The 22,789-nt window shown below is 47.8% G+C and overlaps 1 protein-coding gene across 3 annotated transcripts in view; it reads left to right on the plus strand.

The window, feature by feature from the left end:
* CFAP92 (cilia and flagella associated protein 92 (putative)) overlaps positions 1-22,789 on the plus strand; it is a 567,578-nt gene that overhangs the window by 52,235 nt on the left and 492,554 nt on the right. The gene's annotated exons all lie outside the window — the stretch shown is intronic.

Here is a 22,789-nt window from a genome sequence, read left to right on the forward strand (position 1 = left end):
CATCACCTCCCCCAGTGGCGCTGTACACTCCCGCACCCTGGTTGCCGGGTACCTACAGAGGAGGCTCCGGTTTTCTTCCAGTTAGTCACACACACGACCGCTGTTCTCCTGGATCGCGTGGCCGCACTCAGGGAGGAGGTAAGTGGGTCCCCCCGGCGGGACCCGCTGTAAATCGCGATCCCTTGAGCGCTGGCGTGGACACTGTGGTAGTACAGGAACCCCACTAGACCACCAGGGCAATGGCACAGGTCGGTTTTCTCTCATAAACCGTTTATTTCTCTAACGTCCTAGTGGATGCTGGGGACTCCGTAAGGACCATGGGGAATAGACGGGCTCCGCAGGAGACTGGGCACTCTAAAGAAAAATTTAGTACTACCTGGTGTGCACTGGCTCCTCCCTCTATGCCCCTCCTCCAGACCTCAGTTAGAATCTGTGCCCGGCCAGAGCTGGGTGCTTTTAGTGAGCTCTCCTGAGCTTGCTAATAAGAAAGTATTTTAGTTAGGTTTTTTATTTTCAGAGAGCTTCTGCTGGCAACAGACTCTCTGCTACGAGGGACTGAGGGGAGAGAAGCAAACTGCGGCTAGGTTGCGCTTCTTAGGCTACTGGACACCATTAGCTCCAGAGGGTTCGAACACAGGATCTTAACCTTGGTCGTCCGTTCCCGGAGCCGCGCCGCTGTCCCCCTCGCAGAGCCAGAAGACAGAAGCCGGCGGAAGCAAGAAGACATCGAAATCGGCAGCAGAAGACTCCTGTCTTCACATGAGGTAGCGCACAGCACTGCAGCTGTGCGCCATTGCGCCCACACTACCCACACACTCCGGTCACTGTAGGGTGCAGGGCGCAGGGGGGGGTGCCCTGGGCAGCAATTAGGATACCTCTTGGCAAAAAGACACATATATACAGCTGGGCACTGTATATATGTACGAGCCCCCGCCATTTTATTTACACAGACCCGGGACAGAAGCCCGCCGCTGAGGGGGCGGGGCCTTCTTCCTCAGCACTAACCGGCGCCATTTTCTCTCCACAGCTCCGCTGAGAGGAAGCTCCCCAGGCTCTCCCTTGCAGTATCAAGGTAGAAAAAGGGTAAAAAGAGAGGGGGGGCACATAAATTTAGGCTCAAATTATCATAAACAGCAGCTACTGGGTAAACACTAAATTACTGTGTAATCCCTGGGTTATATAGCGCTGGGGTGTGTGCTGGCATACTCTCTCTCTGTCTCCCCAAAAGGCCTTGTGGGGTCCTGTCCTCAATTAGAGCATTCCCTGTGTGTGTGTGGTGTGTCGGTACGTTTGTGTCGACATGTTTGATGAGGACGGTTACGTGGAGGCAGAACAAGTGCAAGTGAATGTGGTGTCGGCGCCGACACCTGATTGGATGGATATGTGGAAGGTGTTAAATGATAACGTAAGCTCCTTGCATAAAAGGTTGGATAATCAGTCAGGGTCTCAACCCATGTCTGATTCTACAGCTCAGGGGCCGTCAGGGTCTCAAAAGCGCCCACTATCCCAGTTGGTTGACACAGATGTCGACACGGATTCTGACTCCAGTGTCGATGACGATGGTGAAAAGTTGCAGCCTAAAATGACTAAAGCCATCCGATACATGATTATAGCAATGAAGGATGTATTGCACATATCGGAGGAAAACCCTCTCCCTGACAAGAGGGTTTATATGTTTGGGGAGAAAAAGCAAGAAGTGACTTTTCCCCCTTCACATGAATTAAATGAGTTATGTGAAAAAGCGTGGGATTCCCCTGATAGGAAAGTACTGGTTTCCAAAAGATTACTTATGGCGTATCCTTTCCCGCCAACGGATAGGTTACGCTGGGAATCCTCCCCTAGGGTAGACAAAGCGTTGACACGCTTATCTAAGAAGGTGGCCCTGCCGTCACAGGATACGGCCGCCCTAAAGGATCCTGCGGATAGGAAGCAGGAAGGTATCCCGAAGTCTGTTTATACACATTCTGGTACTCTTCTGAGGCCAGCAATTGCTTCGGCCTGGATGTGTAGTGCTGTAGCAGCATGGACAGATACTCTGTCTGAGGAGATAGATACCCTGGACAGGGAGACTATTTTACTGACCCTAGGGCATATCAAAGACGCTGTCCTATATATGCGGGATGCCCAGAGGGACATTTGCCTGCTGGGCTCTAGAATAAACGCAATGTCGATTTCTGCCAGAAGGGTCCTATGGACTCGGCAATGGACAGGTGATGCCGACTCTAAAAAACACATGGAGGTGTTACCTTATAAGGGTAAGGAATTGTTTGGGGACGGTCTCTCGGACCTAGTTTCCACAGCTACGGCTGGGAAGTCAAATTTCTTGCCATATATTCTCTCACAGCCAAAGAAAGCACCGTATTACCAAATGCAGTCCTTTCGTTCACAAAAAAGCAAGAAAGTCAGAGGTGCATCCTTTCTTGCCAGAGGCAGGGGTAGAGGAAAAATGCTGCACCATGCAGCTAGTTCCCAGGAACAAAAGTCCTCCCCGGCTTCCACTAAATCCACCGCATGACGCTGGGGCTCCACAGCCGGAGCCAGGAGCGGTGGGGGCGTGTCTCCGAAATTTCAGCCACCAGTGGGTTCGCTCACGGGTGGATCCTTGGGCTACACAAATTGTGTCTCGGGGATACAAGCTGGAATTCGAGGTGACGCCCCCTCACCGTTACCTAAAATCGGCCTTGCCAGCTTCCCCCATGGAAAGGGAGGTAGTGTTGGCAGCAATTCACAAGCTATATCTCCAGCAGGTGGTAGTGAAGGTTCCCCTCCTTCAACAGGGAAGGGGTTACTATTCCACTATGTTTGTGGTACCGAAACCGGACGGTTCGGTCAGACCCATTTTGAATTTAAAATCCCTGAACATTTATCTGAAGAAATTCAAGTTCAAGATGGAATCGCTCAGAGCGGTCATTGCAAGCCTGGAGGAAGGGGATTTTTTGGTGTCTCTGGACATCAAGGATGCGTACTTGCATGTCCCCATTTATCCACCTCATCAGGAGTACCTCAGGTTTGTGGTACAGGACTGTCATTACCAATTCCAGACGTTGCCGTTTGGCCTGTCCATGGCACCGAGAATATTTACCAAGGTGATGGCGGAAATGATGGTGCTCCTTCGGAAGCAAGGGGTTACAATTATCCCATACTTGGACGATCTCCTCATAAAGGCGAGGTCCAGGGAGCGGTTGCTGATCAGCGTAGCACACTCTCAGGAAGTGTTGCGACAGCACGGCTGGATTCTGAATATTCCAAAGTCGCAGCTGATTCCTATGACGCGTCTGCCCTTCCTGGGCATGATTCTGGACACAAGCCAGAAAAAGGTGTTTCTCCCGGAGGAAAAGGCTCAGGAGCTCGTGACTCTGGTCAGAGACCTCCTAAAACCAAAACAGGTATCGATGCATCACTGCACGCGAGTCCTGGGAAAGATGATGGCGTCATACGAAGCCATTCCCTTCGGCAGGTTCCATGCGAGGATCTTTCAGTGGGATCTGTTGGACAAGTGGTCCGGATCGCATCTTCAAATGCATCGGCTGATCACCCTGTCCCCCAGGGCCAGGGTGTCTCTTCTGTGGTGGCTGCAAAGTGCTCACTTCCTCGAGGGCCGCACAGGACTGGGTCCTGGTGACCACGGATGCAAGCCTCCGAGGATGGGGGGCAGTCACTCAGGGAAGAAACTTCCAGGGGCTGTGGTCAAGTCAGGAGACTTGTCTGCACATCAATATCCTGGAACTAAGGGCCGTATACAATGCCCTGAGTCAAGCGGAGCCTCGGCTTCGAAACCAACCAGTGCTGATTCAGTCAGACAACATCACTGCAGTGGCCCATGTAAACCGCCAGGGCGGCACAAGAAGCAGGGTGGCAATGGCAGAAGCCACCAGGATTCTTCGTTGGGCGGAGAATCACGTACTAGCACTGTCAGCAGTGTTCATTCCGGGAGTGGACAACCGGGAAGCAGACTACCTCAGCAGGCACGACCTCCACCCGGGAGAGTGGGGACTTCATCAAGAAGTCTTCACGCAGATTGCAAATCGATGGGAACTGCCACAGGTGGACATGATGGCGTCCCGTCTCAACAAAAAGCTAAAAAGGTATTGCGCCAGGTCAAGAGACCCGCAGGCGATAGCTGTGGACGCACTTGTAACACCGTGGGTGTTCCAGTCGGTCTATGTGTTTCCTCCTCTTCCTCTCATACCAAAGGTGCTGAGAATTGTGAGAAAAAGAGGAGTGAGAACAATACTCATTGTTCCGGATTGGCCAAGAAGGACTTGGTACCCGGAATTGCAAGAAATGCTCACAGAGGACCCATGGCCTCTGCCTCTCAGACAGGACCTGTTGCAACAAGGGCCCTGTCTGTTCCAAGACTTACCGCGGCTGCGTTTGACGGCATGGCGGTTGAACGCCGGATCCTAGTGGAAAAAGGCATTCCGGATGAAGTTATTCCTACGCTGATAAAGGCTAGGAAGGACGTGACAGCAAAGCATTATCACCGTATATGGCGAAAATATGTTGCTTGGTGTGAGGCCAGGAAGGCTCCTACAGAGGAATTCCAGCTGGGCCGGTTCCTGCACTTCCTACAGTCAGGAGTGACTATGGGCTTAAAATTAGGATCCATAAAGGTCCAGATTTTGGCCCTATACATTTTCTTTCAAAAGGAACTGGCTTCGCTTCCTGAAGTTCAGGCGTTTGTAAAGGGAGTGCTGCATATTCAGCCCCCTTTTGTGCCACCAGTGGCACCTTGGGATCTTAACGTGGTGTTGAGTTTCCTGAAATCTCACTGGTTTGAGCCACTTAAGACCGTGGAGCTAAAGTATCTCACGTGGAAAGTGGTCATGCTATTGGCCTTAGCTTCGGCTAGGCGTGTGTCAGAATTGGCGGCTTTGTCATGTAAAAGCCCCTATCTGGTTTTCCATATGGACAGGGCAGAATTACGGACTCGTCCGCAATTTCTGCCGAAGGTGGTGTCATCTTTTCATTTGAACCAACCTATTGTGGTGCCTGCGGCTACTCGTGACTTGGAGGACTCCAAGTTGCTTGATGTAGTCAGGGCTTTGAAGATTTATGTAGCCAGGACGGCTGGAGTCAGGAAAACTGACTCGCTGTTTATCCTGTATGCATCCAACAAGCTGGGTGCTCCTGCTTCAAAGCAGACTATTGCTCGCTGGATCTGTAACACGATTCAGCAGGCTCATTCTGCGGCTGGTTTGCCGCATCCAAAATCAGTGAAAGCCCATTCCACAAGGAAAGTGGGCTCTTCTTGGGCGGCTGCCCGAGGGGTCTCGGCATTACAACTTTGCCGAGCAGCTACTTGGTCGGGTTCAAACACCTTTGCAAAGTTCTATAAGTTTGATACCCTGGCTGAGGAGGACCTTGTGTTTGCCCATTCGGTGCTGCAGAGTCATCCGCACTCTCCCGCCCGTTTGGGAGCTTTGGTATAATCCCCATGGTCCTTACGGAGTCCCCAGCATCCACTAGGACGTTAGAGAAAATAAGATTTTACTCACCGGTAAATCTATTTCTCGTAGTCCGTAGTGGATGCTGGGCGCCCGTCCCAAGTGCGGACTTTCTGCAATACGTGTATATAGTTATTGCTTGATAAAAGGGTTATGTTATGTTGGCATCTGTTGTTTGATGCTCTGTTGTTGTTCATACTGTTAACTGGGTAAATTTATCACGAGTTATACGGTGTGATTGGTGTGGCTGGTATAAGTCTTACCCTGGATTCCAAAATCCTTTCCTTGTAATGTCAACTCTTCCGGGCACAGTTTCCTTAACTGAGGTCTGGAGGAGGGGCATAGAGGGAGGAGCCAGTGCACACCAGGTAGTACTAAATCTTTCTTTAGAGTGCCCAGTCTCCTGCGGAGCCCGTCTATTCCCCATGGTCCTTACGGAGTCCCCAGCATCCACTACGGACTACGAGAAATAGATTTACCGGTGAGTAAAATCTTATTATAAGCCCACAGTCCAACAGGGGGATAAGTCCAGCAGGGGGCTAAGGCTTTGACCTGTAGCTCCTCCCCCAGCCCCAGGACGCCATTTAGAGTAAATATTCCCGCCCTGGAGCTGTATATCTCCCTCTCCCTCACTCCCTCTCAGCGTTTGGGCACCATTAGGACAAGCTGAGCTGATCCTGGGACTGTTTAGGCAAATCCTCCTCTGTAAAGCCGCCTGCATGTCAGCGCTGTGCATTTTACAGGACACTTAAGTATTCTACATGTCTGCTGACAGTGTTAGTTAAGAAAGAGGGCATTTAGTCAGGGTTATATAGTACAAGTACCCTGTGATATACATCCAGTCTTCACTGTGCATTGTTATATCTATTGAGTGTATAGCTATACATAGTACTACTCTGTATTGCTAGTCCAGTGCAGTTTTATTGCATGTCATAATTTCTGCATTGTACAATGTGACTATGTGTGTGCATATAGCTGCTGTGTTACCTCCGTTTTGTGTATCTCACTCAGATTGCTATCCTTATATTCTATAACTTGAGGGGGTAAGTGCGTCAGGTTTATCATTTAATATAGGTAGTTCACAGGATATACTCAGTGTGTATTTTTCTCTGTGATTTCTCTAACGTCCTAGAGGATGCTGGGGACTTCGTAAGGACCATGGGGATAGACGGGCTCCGCAGGAGACATGGGCACTTTAAGAAAGAATTTAGTTCCTGGTGTGCACTGGCTCCTCCCTCTATGCCCCTCCTTCAGACCTCAGTTTGATACTGTGCCCAGACGAGCTGGGTGCTTTTCAGTGAGCTCTCCTGAGTTTACTGATAGAAAGTATTTTGTTAGGTTTTTTATTTTTTTAGGGAGCTCTGCTGGCAACAGACTCCCTGCATCGTGGGACTGAGGGGAGAGAAGCAGCCCTACTCTCTGAAGCTAGGTCCTGCTTCTTAGGCTACTGGACACCATTAGCTCCAGAGGGATTGGTACGCAGGATCTCACCCTCGCCGTCCGTCCCGGAGCCGCGCCGCCGTCCCCCTCGCAGAGCCGGAAGATAGAAGCCGGGTGAGTATGAGAAGAAAAGAAGACTTCAGAGGCGGCAGAAGACTTCATGATCTTCACTGAGGTAACGCACAGCACTGTAGCTGTGCGCCATTGCTCCCACACACCTCACATACTCCGGTCACTGTAAGTGTGCAGGGCGCAGGGGGGCGCGCCCTGGGCAGCAATATAAGCCTCTTATTTGGCAAAAGGAGCATATATACAGCTGGACACTGTATATATGCATGAGCCCCCGCCAATTTTACACTTTTCTCTATCGTCCTAGTGGATGCTGGGGTTCCTGAAAGGACCATGGGGAATAGCGGCTCCGCAGGAGACAGGGCACAAAAAGTAAAGCTTTTCCGATCAGGTGGTGTGCACTGGCTCCTCCCCCTATGACCCTCCTCCAGACTCCAGTTAGATTTTTGTGCCCGGCCGAGAAGGGTGCAATCTAGGTGGCTCTCCTAAAGAGCTGCTTAGAGAAAGTTTAGCTAGGTTTTTTATGTTACAGTGATTCCTGCTGGCAACAGGATCACTGCAGCGAGGGACTGAGGGGAGAAGGAGTCAACTCACCTGCGTGCAGGATGGATTGGCTTCTTGGCTACTGGACATCAAGCTCCAGAGGGACGATCACAGGTACAGCCTGGATGGTCACCGGAGCCGCGCCGCCGGCCCCCTTGCAGATGCTGAAGACAGAAGAGGTCCAGAATCGGCGGCTGAAGACTCCTGCAGTCTTCTAAAGGTAGCGCACAGCACTGCAGCTGTGCGCCATTTTCCTCTCAGCACACTTCACACGGCAGTCACTGAGGGTGCAGGGCGCTGGGAGGGGGGCGCCCTGGGAGGCAAATGAGTACCTATAAAGGCTAAAAATACCTCACATATAGCCCTAGAGGCTATATGGAGATATTTAACCCCTGCCTGATTTCTCAAAATAGCGGGAGACGAGCCCGCCGGAAAAGGGGCGGGGCCTATCTCCTCAGCACACGGCGCCATTTCCTCTCACAGCTCCGCTGGTCAGGACGGCTCCCAGGTCTCTCCCCTGCACTGCACTACAGAAACAGGGTAAAACAGAGAGGGGGGGCAAATTTATGGCGATATTTTTATATAACAAAGCAGCTATAGGGGAGCACTTATTATAAGGCTATCCCTGATATATATATAGCGCTTTTGGTGTGTGCTGGCAAACTCTCCCTCTGTCTCCCCAAAGGGCTAGTGGGTCCTGTCTTCATTAGGAGCATTCCCTGTGTGTCTGCTGTGTGTCGGTACGTGTGTGTCGACATGTATGAGGACGATATTGGTGTGGAGGCGGAGCAATTGCCAAATATGGGGATGTCACCTCCTAGGGGGTCGACACCAGAATGGATGCCTTTATTTATGGAACTACGGGATAGTGTCAACACGCTAAAGCAGTCGTTTGACGACATGAGACGGCCGGACAATCAATTAGTGCCTGTCCAGGCGACTCAAACACCGTCAGGGGCTGTGAAACGCCCTTTGCCTCAGTCGGTCGACACAGACCCAGACACAGGCGATGACTCCAGTGGTGACGGTGACGAATCAACCGTATTTTCCAGTAGGGCCACACGTTATATGATTTTGGCAATGAAGGAGGCGTTACATTTAGCTGATACTACAGGTACCACTAAACAGGGTATTATGTGGGGTATGAAAAAACTACCTATAGTTTTTCCTGAATCAGAAGAACTAAATGACGTGTGTAATGAAGCGTGGGTTGCCCCTGATAAAAAGCTGATAATTTCAAAGAAATTATTGGCATTATACCCTTTCCCGCCAGAGGTTAGGGAGCGCTGGGAAACACCTCCTAGGGTGGACAAGGCGCTAACACGCTTATCTAAACAAGTGGCGTTACCCTCTCCTGAGACGGCCGCACTTAAAGATCCATCAGATAGGAGGATGGAAAATATCCAAAAAAGTATATACACACATGCAGGTGTTATACTACGACCAGCTGTAGCAACTGCCTGGATGGGCAGTGCGGGGGTAGTTTGGTCAGAATCCCTGATTGAAAATATTGATACCCTGGACAGGGACAATATTTTACTGTCGTTAGAACAAATAAAGGATGCATTTCTTTATATGCGTGATGCACAGAGGGATATATGCACACTGGCATCACGGGTAAGTGCTATGTCCATTTCGGCCAGAAGAGCTTTATGGACGCGACAGTGGACAGGCGATGCGGATTCAAAACGGCATATGGAAGTTTTGCCGTATAAGGGGGAGGAGTTATTTGGAGTCGGTCTATCAGATTTGGTGGCCACGGCTACAGCCGGGAAATCCACCTTTCTACCTCAAGTCACTCCCCAACAGAAAAAGGCACCGACTTTTCAACCGCAGCCCTTTCGTTCCTTTAAAAATAAGAGAGCAAAGGGCTATTCATATTTGCCACGAGGCAAAGGTCGAGGGAAGAGACAGCAACACGCAGCTCCTTCCCAGGATCAGAAGCCCTCCCCGGCTTCTACAAAAGCCTCAGCATGACGCTGGGGCTTCTCAAGCGGACTCGGGGACGGTGGGCGGTCGTCTCAAAAATTACAGCGCGCAGTGGGCTCACTCGCAAGTAGATCCCTGGATCCTGCAGATAATATCTCAGGGATACAGGTTGGAATTAGAGACAGATCCACCTCGCCGTTTCCTGAGGTCTGCTTTACCAACGTCCCCCTCCGAAAGGGAGACGGTGTTGGAAGCCATTCACAAGCTGTACTCTCAGCAGGTGATAGTCAAGGTACCTCTTCTGCAACAAGGGAAGGGGTATTATTCCACTCTTTTTGTGGTACCGAAGCCGGATGGCTCGGTAAGGCCTATTCTAAATCTGAAGTCCTTGAACCTGTACATAAAGAAGTTCAAGTTCAAAATGGAGTCACTCAGAGCAGTGATAGCGAACCTGGAAGAGGGGGACTTTATGGTATCCTTGGACATCAAGGATGCGTATCTCCACGTTCCAATTTACCCCTCACACCAGGGGTACCTCAGGTTCGTTGTACAAAACTGTCACTATCAGTTTCAGACGCTGCCGTTCGGATTGTCCACGGCACCTCGGATCTTTACAAAGGTAATGGCCGAGATGATGATTCTTCTTCGAAGAAAAGGCGTATTAATTATCCCATACTTGGACGATCTCCTAATAAGGGCGAGGTCCAGAGAACAGCTAGAGATGGGATTAGCACTGTCTCAAGAAGTGCTAAAACAGCACGGGTGGATTCTGAATATTCCAAAATCCCAGTTAATGCCGACAACTCGTCTGCTGTTCCTAGGGATGATTCTGGACACGGTTCAGAAAAAGGTTTTTCTCCCGGAGGAAAAAGCCAAGGAGTTATCCGAGCTTGTCAGGAACCTCCTAAAACCAGGAAAGGTGTCTGTACATCAATGCACAAGAGTCCTGGGAAAAATGGTGGCTTCTTACGAAGCGATTCCATTCGGCAGATTCCACGCAAGAATTTTCCAAAGGGATCTGTTGGACAAATGGTCAGGGTCGCATCTTCAGATGCACCTACGGATAACCCTGTCTCCAAGGACAAGGGTGTCTCTTCTGTGGTGGTTGCAGAGTGCTCATCTATTGGAGGGCCGCAGATTCGGCATACAGGATTGGATCCTGGTGACCACGGACGCCAGCCTGAGAGGCTGGGGAGCAGTCACACAAGGAAGAAACTTCCAGGGAGTATGGACGAGCCTGGAATCGTCTCTTCACATAAACATTCTGGAACTAAGAGCAATATACAATGCTCTAAACCAGGCAGAACCTCTGCTTCAGGGAAAACCGGTATTGATCCAGTCGGACAACATCACGGCAGTCGCCCATGTGAACAGACAGGGCGGCACAAGAAGCAGGAGGGCAATGGCAGAAGCTGCAAGGATTCTTCGCTGGGCAGAGAATCATGTGATAGCACTGTCAGCAGTGTTCATCCCGGGAGTGGACAACTGGGAAGCAGACTTCCTCAGCAGACACGATCTTCACCCGGGAGAGTGGGGACTTCATCCAGAAGTCTTCCACATGCTGGTAACCCGTTGGGAAAGACCAATGGTGGACATGATGGCGTCTCGCCTCAACAAAAAACTGGACAGGTATTGCGCCAGGTCAAGAGATCCGCAGGCAATAGCTGTGGACGCGCTGGTAACGCCTTGGGTGTACCAGTCGGTGTATGTGTTTCCTCCTCTGCCTCTCATACCAAAAGTATTGAGAATTATACGGCAAAGAGGCGTAAGAACGATACTAGTGGTTCCGGATTGGCCAAGGAGGACTTGGTACCCGGAACTTCAAGAGATGATCACGGAAGATCCGTGGCCTCTACCTCTAAGGAGGGACTTGCTTCAGCAGGGTCCCTGTCTGTTTCAAGACTTACCGCGGCTGCGTTTGACGGCATGGCGGTTGAACGCCGGATCCTAAAGGAAAGAGGCATGCCGGAAGAAGTCATTCCTACTTTGATTAAAGCAAGGAAGGAAGTAACCGTGCAACATTATCACCGAATTTGGCGAAAATATGTTGCGTGGTGCGAAGATCGGAGTGCTCCGACGGAGGAATTTCAACTGGGTCGATTCCTACATTTCCTGCAATCAGGATTGTCAATGGGTCTCAAATTGGGATCTATTAAGGTTCAAATTTCGGCCCTGTCGATTTTCTTTCAAAAAGAATTGGCTTCAGTCCCTGAAGTCCAGACCTTTGTTAAGGGAGTGCTGCATATACAGCCTCCTGTGGTGCCTCCAGTGGCACCGTGGGATGTAAATGTGGTTTTGGACTTCCTAAAATCTCATTGGTTTGAACCACTAAAAAAGGTGGATTTGAAATATCTCACATGGAAAGTGACCATGCTTCTAGCCCTGGCTTCTGCCAGGAGAGTGTCAGAATTGGCAGCTTTATCTTACAAAAGCCCATATCTGATTTTCCATTCGGACAGGGCAGAACTGCGGACTCGTCCGCATTTTCTCCCTAAGGTGGTGTCAGCATTTCATCTGAACCAGCCTATTGTAGTGCCTGCGGCTACAAGTGACTTGGAGGACTCCAAGTTACTGGACGTTGTCAGAGCATTAAAAATATATATTGCAAGGACAGCTGGAGTCAGAAAATCTGACTCGTTGTTTATATTGTATGCACCCAACAAGATGGGTGCTCCTGCGTCTAAGCAGACGATTGCTCGTTGGATCTGTAGCACAATCCAACTTGCACATTCTGTGGCAGGCTTGCCACAGCCTAAATCTGTAAAGGCCCACTCCACAAGGAAGGTGGGCTCATCTTGGGCGGCTGCCCGAGGGGTCTCGGCATTACAACTTTGCCGAGCAGCTACGTGGTCAGGGGAGAACACGTTTGTAAAATTTTACAAATTTGATACTCTGGCTAAGGAGGACCTGGAGTTCTCTCATTCGGTGCTGCAGAGTCATCCGCACTCTCCCGCCCGTTTGGGAGCTTTGGTATAATCCCCATGGTCCTTTCAGGAACCCCAGCATCCACTAGGACGATAGAGAAAATAAGATTTTACTTACCGATAAATCTATTTCTCGGAGTCCGTAGTGGATGCTGGGCGCCCATCCCAAGTGCGGATTATCTGCATAAATTGTACATAGTTATTGTTAACTAATTCGGGTTATTGTTGAAGGAAGCCATCTTTCAGAGGCTCCGCTGTTATCATACTGTTAACTGGGTTTAGATCACAAGTTGTACGGTGTGATTGGTGTGGCTGGTATGAGTCTTACCCGGGATTCAAAATCCTCCCTTATTGTGTACGCTCGTCCGGGCACAGTACCTAACTGGAGTCTGGAGGAGGGTCATAGGGGGAGGAGCCAGTGCACACCACCTGATCGGAAAAGCTTTACTTTTTGTGCCCTGTCTCCTGCGGAGCCGCTATTCCCCATGGTCCTTTCAGGAACCCCAGCATCCACTACGGACTCCGAGAAATAGATTTATCGGTAAGTAAAATCTTATTTTAGCGGGACAGAAGCCCGTCGTCGAGGGGGCGGGGCTTCTCCCTCAGCACTCACCAGCGCCATGTTTTTCTCCACAGCACCGCTGAGAGGAAGCTCCCCGGACTCTCCCCTGCTTATACCACGGTAGAAGAGAGGGATTTAAAGAAGAGGGGGGGCACATAATTCGGCGCAGATAATAACAGCGCTACTGGGTAAACATTAAATTGCTGTGTTTTTTCCTGGGTCATATAGCGCTGGGGTGTGTGCTGGCATACTCTCTCTCTGTCTCTCCAAAGGGCCTTGTGGGGGAATTATCTTCAGTTGAGCATTCCCTGAGTGTGTGGTGTGTCGGTACGTGTGTGTCGACATGTCTGAGGTAAAAGGCTCTCCTAAGGAGGAGATGGAGCAAATGTGTGTGTGAGTGGTATCTCCGTCGACAACGCCGACACCTGATTGGATATGTGAAATAAAGTGCTGAGGTAAATTTATTGCACAAAAGATTAGAGAACAGACAGTGAATCTACACAGGTCTGTCCCTATGTCGCAGAGACCTTCAGAGTCTCACAATGCTCACTATCCAAAATAATAGACACTGATATCGAGACGGAGTCTGACTCCAGTGTCGACTACGATAATGCAAAGTTACAGCCAAAACTGGTAGAAAAGTATTCAATTTATGATTATTGCAATAAAAGATGTTTTGCATATCACTGATGACTCATCTGTCCCTGACACGAGGGTACACATGTTTAAGGGGAAGAAAGCTGAGGTAAATTTCCCTCCTCTCACGAAGAAAAAGAGCGTGAATCTCCAGACAAGAAGCTGCAGCTTCCCAAAAAGAGAATTCTCAGGGAGTATCCTTTCCCTACTAGGGCCAGGATACGATGGGAATCTTTCCCTAGGGCGGACAAAGCTTTGTCACGGTTACCCAAAAGGTAGCGCTGACTTAACAGCTATCCTCAGGGATCCTGCAGATAGCTTGCAGTAAAAGTACTTTGAAGTCCATTTACACACATTCTGGTACACTACTCAGACCGGCGATTGTGTCGGCATGGGTTTATAGCGCTGTAGCAGCGTGGACAGATACCTTATCAGCGGAGATTGAAACCCTAGATAAGGATACCATGTTATTGACCCTAGTATATGTGTGTATATATATATATATATATATATATATATATATATATATATATGCAGACAAGATCATCCGGCACTAGTGATTAATACTTGCTCCGGTGCCCTCCATAAGGAAATAATCCAAGGATACAAAGCAGCAGAATGGCGGCACTCAGAGTCTTCTTACTCACGTATAGAGCTGAAAAAAACTTTTTATTGGGACATCAACGTTTCGGGTAAGCACCCGTCGTCAGGATAGCATAACAATAATTACCACATCTTACCACATTTAAATACCTCGGCATACCTCGTTAGACCTCCTGACCGGTTTCAGCTGGGCACCGCAGTATCAGATGCCGGCCTCCGTGTGAGTGTGCAGCGTGAACGCTGCTCCATCACGCTTTGTGACGTCATCAGTGTGCGTCTACCCAGTCCGTCCGGCCGGGCGTCATCGGGTTGTCACCATGGTAACTGAATACATAAACAAACATAAAAACAAAGTGAGATGAGTAACATTAATGATTAAAAACACGAATAAAATATGTTACTAACAGTAACCAAAGGTGATGAGCTACTTAGTTGCATTGTTGGGGATAATAGATATCGTTACCACTGAACATGGAGTTTAATGTAAATTAGTGTGATCCACTCATTTAATGGGGAATTTATTCAGCCCTATATCTGGACTTAATGGTAACGAATAATCAAGGAATCAAACAAATAAATCAAACAAATCATGAGAATAGATAAGCGACTGTTGGGTTACATAAAACACTTTAGGCCTAGGGTGTCATTAAGTCCCCTAGGGGCTATAGTATCCAATTGGAAAATCCATCTACTTTCCAATTGGAGGAGCATTTTTCCACGGTTGCCACCCCTAATAGTGGCTGGTACATGATCGATCAATTTTGATCGCAGACTAGCTATACTGTGTTTAGCCTGTGCGAAATGTCGCGCTACAGGTTGGTCACTGTCTCCTGACTGGATGGCTGCCCTGATGGCGGATCTGTGTCCTGCCATCCGTTCCCTAAACTGTCGTTCAGTTTTGCCAATATAACTCAGTCCACAAGGACAAGTTAAGATATATATGACAAATTTAGTGGTGCACGTTAGTGCATGTCTAATTGTATATTTTTTTCCTGAGTGGGGGTGATTGAACGTACTGCCTGGGATTAGGGACCTACAGGTGGTACACCCTAAGCAACGATAACATCCTGTTCTCTGTGTTAAAAAGTGTGTTTGTGTTTTCTTCTTTAAAGTGGTGACATCTCTCTTGACTAAGCGGTCGCCCAAATTACGGCCTCTAGTATAACAAGAAAGGAGGCGTGAATCTTTAAGTGAGATCAGGTTTTTTAACCGATAGCATATTGAGCACTACCTTGCATTGGAGGTTTTTTATATGAACAGCACCACGCTGTGTGTTGTTTAAACCAATCATGACTGCAAGAGACATGGACGCAGCAGATATGGCTCAGCAACTGATGGAAATGGATACACAGGATCAGTTTAGTTACACTGATTCTGAAGCGGAAGCTATACTCTGCACTGAGAAATTTGTGGATAACACAGGAACTCTGACCCAGGAGGAATTGTTTAAGGAGTGGTTTAATCTGAAAAAAAGAGAACTTGATTTCAAATACCATGCTATTACACTGTCTGATTATTACAGGGAAAAATTAATCCCGCGAGGATTTAGAATCCGAAACATGCCAACAATTGGACGTTATTCTGTTCCCTTTTGCCGCAAATGGATATCAATCCTGAATAAATGCTCCATGGACCTGATATTGGCAGTTATCGAGGAGTCCACACGGGAACTGAACATCACTAAAGAAAAACTGGCCACATTTGAGCTCCAACATAAGGCCAGCTTCACACAGAACACCAGTGAAGACTGGCTCAATAAATTAACATCTCAGGTTGAGCAACATAAAAATGAATTAATAAAATATAAAAGGGAAAAGTATAAAAAAGTCCAAGTAGATTACCAAAGACATCAGGTGTATTCTTGGCTCAACACCATGAGCAATAAGCCACGAGGGAATACCTTACCAAGATTTCGACGCCAATACCATGATCGACCGCAACGAGAAGATACAAGTACATCAGCAAGTGAATCTGAACCTCAACCATCCACCTCCATGGGCCAACACCACCCTTTAGGGGTTGCCACTCAGGTAACCAAAACAGGCCCAGTAAAAGAAAAACGAGGAGGGGGAGACAAAACGCGAGGCAGAGGAAGAGGCAGACCGCCGCGCAGAAAATAGACAAGGTGTTCAATTTATCCACGATTCCGTTAACAGACCAAGAATATGATGTCCTCTCTAAAGGTCTTTCCTATATCCCCACCACTAAGTTTGACAGCTTTCAGTGGAAAGTGGATACTTATAAGCTCAATCGAACTTTGAGACTTAAGGAACACTTCAAGGAAATACAACCATCGATTAATAACTCTACAGAAGCAGCACTACCGAGGAACTTAAAGAAGCTACAACCCAGATCCACGTTTGATCCAATTAGTGCCAACCCATCAATTAGGACATACACTAGATTGATGGATCAATTAGGCACAGTATCCCTACATGAAAAACCATTTAAAAACAACATGTCCAAAGAAGAACTAGAGACAGTCAGCAAGTTAAGTAAACGCACAGATATTGTCATACGTAAAGCTGACAAGGGTGGAGCGGTTGTAGTACAATCCCTTGAAGATTACGATGCTGAATGTCTACGACAACTATCTGATACTAACACTTATGAGTTATTATCTAGTGATCCAACGATGAGTTATAAATTAGAAATAGATTCAATACTATCAGCTGCGGTCACACAACTGCACATTATTCCTGAAGTAGCCAAAGCACTCACAGTTGAATTCCCAGTGGTACCTATTTATTATACAGTACCAAAAATACACAAAGGGTTGGAGAAGCCCCCAGGCAGACCTATCATATCTGCCCGGGGCTCTCTTTACCAACCAATATCAGTGTATTTAGATTCACTATTAAATCCATGTGTTCAGAACTCAAGTACTTACCTTAAAGATACGACAGATTTATTGTTAAAAATCCAGAATTTGGGACCACTCCCCCAAGGTACATTACTATGTAGTGCAGACGTTAATAGTCTGTATACATGTATTCCCCATACTGACGGGTTAAGAGCTGTGGAATTACTGATTACTGACAATCCACACTATAAAGGGCCCCCGGTACATTTATTTCTACAACTCCTTAATCTAGTCCTCACTAGAAATTATTTTATGTATGATGCACACTTCTATGTACAACTGGCGGGGTGTGCGATGGGGTCGAATGTGGCCCCATCGTACGCCAACGCATTTATGATTATGGTTGAGAAACAGCTATTATTGTCTAAACCTGATGTAATGATTCACCTGCCACTTTATGTAAGGTTTATTGATGACCTCCTGCTTATTTGGGAGGGCGATGAATCATCGTTAATTACCTTATTAACTACCCATAATAGGACAGGACATGCAGTCCAATTCACATACAATATTTCATCAATAGCCATTAATTTCCTTGATGTCAAGATTTCACTCCAATCTGGGAGAATAACTACAGCAATGTATGTGAAGGAAACTGACAGGAATACCATTCTCAAACACGACAGTTTTCACCCACAAGCACTTCGCAAAGGTCTCCCTTACTCGCAGATGTTGCGAGTGAGAAGAATTACTAGCGACCCAGTGGAAACAATAAAAGCCATGTCTGAGATGGTGGATAAATTTGTTGAGAGAGGGTATCCCCGTGTGGAATTGGAGAAGACCAGGGACAAAGTACTAGCTACCCCCCGAGATGTAGTACTTAGCACTACTAGAGATACATCGTCAACTACCCCTTTTGTGCCCTGGGTAAATAGATATAACACCAGGAGCCAACTCACTAATAAAGTAGCTAAAAAGTTCTGGCCCATAATCAACACGGATAAAAACCTGATCTCACTTAAAGATTCACGCCTCCTTTCTTGTTATACTAGAGGCCGTAATTTGGGCGACCGCTTAGTCAAGAGAGATGTCACCACTTTAAAGAAGAAAACACAAACACACTTTTTAACACAGAGAACAGGATGTTATCGTTGCTTAGGGTGTACCACCTGTAGGTCCCTAATCCCAGGCAGTACGTTCAATCACCCCCACTCAGGAAAAAAATATACAATTAGACATGCACTAACGTGCACCACTAAATTTGTCATATATATCTTAACTTGTCCTTGTGGACTGAGTTATATTGGCAAAACTGAACGACAGTTTAGGGAACGGATGGCAGGACACAGATCCGCCATCAGGGCAGCCATCCAGTCAGGAGACAGTGACCAACCTGTAGCGCGACATTTCGCACAGGCTAAACACAGTATAGCTAGTCTGCGATCAAAATTGATCGATCATGTACCAGCCACTATTAGGGGTGGCAACCGTGGAAAAATGCTCCTCCAATTGGAAAGTAGATGGATTTTCCAATTGGATACTATAGCCCCTAGGGGACTTAATGACACCCTAGGCCTAAAGTGTTTTATGTAACCCAACAGTCGCTTATCTATTCTCATGATTTGTTTGATTTATTTGTTTGATTCCTTGATTATTCGTTACCATTAAGTCCAGATATAGGGCTGAATAAATTCCCCATTAAATGAGTGGATCACACTAATTTACATTAAACTCCATGTTCAGTGGTAACGATATCTATTATCCCCAACAATGCAACTAAGTAGCTCATCACCTTTGGTTACTGTTAGTAACATATTTTATTCGTGTTTTTAATCATTAATGTTACTCATCTCACTTTGTTTTTATGTTTGTTTATGTATTCAGTTACCATGGTGACAACCCGATGACGCCCGGCCGGACGGACTGGGTAGACGCACACTGATGACGTCACAAAGCGTGATGGAGCAGCGTTCACGCTGCACACTCACACGGAGGCCGGCATCTGATACTGCGGTGCCCAGCTGAAACCGGTCAGGAGGTCTAACGAGGTATGCCGAGGTATTTAAATGTGGTAAGATGTGGTAATTATTGTTATGCTATCCTGACGGGTGCTTACCCGAAACGTTGATGTCCCAATAAAAAGTTTTTTTCAGCTCTATACGTGAGTAAGAAGACTCTGAGTGCCGCCATTCTGCTGCTTTATATATATATATATATATATATATATATACAGGTATATATATATATATAAATAAATAAACGATGCTGTCTTATATATATATATATATATAAAACATGCCCAAAGAGACATTAGTCTACTGGGTTCTAGAGTCAACGCTGTGTCGATTTCTGCTAGAAGTGTCCTGTGGAACATGCAATGGACAGGTGATGCCGACTAAAAGAGGCATATGGAAGGTTTACCTTACAAGGCTGAGGAATTGTGTGGAGAAGGGCTCTCGGACCTGGTCTCCACAGCTATAGCTGGTAATTCTGATCTTTTGCCTTATATTCCCTCACAGCCTAAGAAAGCACGACATTATCAAATGCAGTCCTTTCGATCGCAGAATAACAAGAAAGTACGAGGAGCGTCCTTTCTTACCAGAGGTCCTCCCCGGCCTCTACTACATCCAACGCATGACGCTGGAGCTCCACTCTTCAGCCACATCTGAGTTCACTCACAGGTGGTTCCCCGGGGCAATAAAAAATTGTTTCTCAGGGTTACAAGCTGGAATTCGAAAGGTGCCTCCTCGCCGGTTTTTCCTTATCGAACCTACCGGCTTCTCCCCCAGAAAGGGAGATAATATTAAATACAATTCACACATTGTATCTCCAACAGGTGGTGCTCAAGGTTCCCCTCCTGCAACAAGGAAGGCGATATGACTCAACCTTGGCTGTAGTCCCGAAACCGTACGGTTCGGTCAGACCTATTTTTAAAATTAAAATCTCTGAACCTATACGGGAAAAGGTTCAAATTTAAAGTGGAATCGCCCAGAGCGATCATCGCCAGCCTGGAAGGGGGGGATTTGATGGTGTATCTAAACATAAAGGCTGCATACCTTCATGTTCCCATTTATCCACCCCATCAGGTGTACCTGACAATTGTGGTACAGGATTGTCATTACCAATTTCAGGGTAATTGGCGGAAATAATGGTGCTCCTACGCAAGCAAGAAGTCACAGTTGTCCCATACTTGAACGATCTCCTAATAAGGGCGAGATCAAAAGAGCAGTTGTTGAACAGCGTGTCACTTTCGCTGAAGGTGTCACAGCAACACAGCAGGATTCTCAATTTCCCGAGGTCACAGTTGGTTCCTATAACTCGTCTGCCCTTCTTGGGTATGATTCTGGATACAGACCAGAAATGGGTTTACCTTCAGATAGAGAAGGCCCAGGAACTCATGACTCTAGTCAGGGACCTATTGAAACCAAGACAGGTGTCAGTGCATCACTGCACTCGAGTCCTGGGAAAAACATTCCCTTCAGCAGGTTCCATGCGAGGACTTTCCAATGGGACCTACTGGACAAGTGGTCCGGGTCACATCTACAGATTCATCAGTTGATCACCCTATCCCCCAGGGCCAGGGTATCTATTCTGTGGTGGCTGCAGAGTGCTCACCTTCTAGAGGGCCGCAGATTCGGCATTCAGGACTAGATCCTGGTGACCACGGACGCGAGCCTCCGAGGCTGGGGAGCAGTCACGCAGGGAAGAAATTTCCAAGGTCTTTGGTCAAGTCAAGAGACTTGTCTTCACATCAACATATTGGAACTAAGGGCCATATACAACGCCCTACGTCAAGCGGAGACCTTTCTTCGCGACCAACCGGTTCTGAACCAGTCAGACAACGTCACCGCAGTAGCTCATGTAAACCGCCAAGGCGGCACAAGGAGCAGAGTGGCGATGGCGAAAGCCACCAGAATTCTTCGCTGGGCGGAGAATCATGTAAGAGCACTGTCAACAGTGTTCATTCCAGAAGTGAACAACTGGGAAGCAGACTTCCTCACCAGACATACGTCATGGAGAGTGGAGACTTCATCAGGATGTCTTCGCACAGATTGCAGTTCGGTGGGGACTGCCACAGATAGACAGGATGGCGTCCCGCCTCAACAAAAAGCTGCAGAGTTATAGCGCCTGGTCAAGAGACCCTCAGGCAATAGCGGTAGACGCCCTAGTGACACCGTGGGTGTTCCAGTCAGTCTATGTATTTCCTCCTCTTCCTCTCATATCCAAGGGTTGAGAATAATAAGAAAAAGGAGGAGTGAGAACAATCCTCATTGTTCCAGATTGGCCACGAAGGATCTGGTATCCGGATCTGCAGGAAATGCTTACAGAAAATCCGTGGCCTCTTCCTCTAAGGCAGGACCTGTTGCAACAGGGCCCATGTCTGTTCCAAGACTTACCGCGGCCGCTTTTGACGGCATGGCGGTTGAACGCCGGATCCTAGCGGAAAAAGGCATTCCGGATGAGGTCATTCCTACGCTGATAAAGGCTAGGAAGGACGTGACATCTTAACATTATCACCGTATATGGCGAAAATATGTTTCTTGGTGTGAGGCCAGGAAGGCTCCTACGGAAGAATTCCATCTGGGCCGTTTCCTTCACTTCCTACAAACTAGAGTGAATTTGGGCCTAAAACTTAGGTTCCATTAAGGTTCAGATTTCGGCCCTATCCATTTTCTTTCAAAAAGAGTTGGCTTCTCTTCCAGAAGTTCAGACGTTTGTAAAAGGAGTGCTGCGTATTCAGCCTCCTTTTGTGCCTCCGGTGGCACCTTGGGATCTTAACGTGGTGTTAAGTTTCCTAAAGTCACACTGGTTTGAACCACTTAAAATGGCGGAGTTAAAATATCTCACGTGGAAGGTGGTCATGTTATTAGCCTTGGCTTCGGCTAGACGTGTGTCAGAATTAGCGGCTTTGTCACATAAAAGCCCCTATCTGGTTTTCCATATGGATAGAGCAGAATTGCGGACCCGTTCGCAATTTCTGCCGAAAGTGGTATCATCTTTTCATATGAACCAACCCATTGTGGTGCCTGTGGCTACACGTGACTTGGAGGTTTCCGAGTTACTTGATGTGGTCAGGGCTTTGAAAAATTTACGTGGCCAGAACGGCTAGAGTCAGGAAAACTGAAGCGCTGTTTGTCCTGTATGCATCCAACAAGATTGGTGCCCCTGCTTCAAAGCAAACTATTGCTCGCTGGATTTGTAACACGATTCAGCAAGCGCATTCTACGGCTGGATTGCCGTTACCAAAATCGGTCAAGGCCCATTCCACTAGGAAGGTGGGCTCTTCTTGGGCGGCTGCCCGGGGGGTCTCGGCACTACAGCTGTGTCGAGCTGCTACTTGGTCGGGTTCAAATACTTTTGCAAAATTCTATAGGTTTGAAACCCTGGCTGAGGTGGACCTCATGTTTGCTCAATCGGTGCTGCAGAGTCATCCGCACTCTCCCGCCCGTTTGGGAGCTTTGGTATAATCCCCATGGTCCTTACGGAGTCCCCAGCATCCACTAGGACGTTAGAGAAAATAAGATTTTACTTACCCGTAAATCTATTTCTCGTAGTCCGTAGAGGATGCTGGGCGCCCGTCCCAAGTGCGGACTTCTCCTGCAATACTTGTATATAGTTATTGCTTCAATAAGGGTTACGTTATAGTTGCATCGGTCTTGCACTGATGATATGTTGTTTTCATACTGTTAACTGGGTAGTTATCACAAGTTATACGGTGTGATTGGTGTAGCTGGTATGTATCTTGCCCTTGGATTGGGATCAGTACGTAATCCCGCTGGACGGGATCCCGGCGGTCGAAATCCCGACGCCGGAATCCCGACCACACAATCCC

This window comes from Pseudophryne corroboree, chromosome 9, assembly GCF_028390025.1.
Source record: "Pseudophryne corroboree isolate aPseCor3 chromosome 9, aPseCor3.hap2, whole genome shotgun sequence".
Classification (NCBI taxonomy): domain Eukaryota; kingdom Metazoa; phylum Chordata; class Amphibia; order Anura; family Myobatrachidae; genus Pseudophryne; species Pseudophryne corroboree.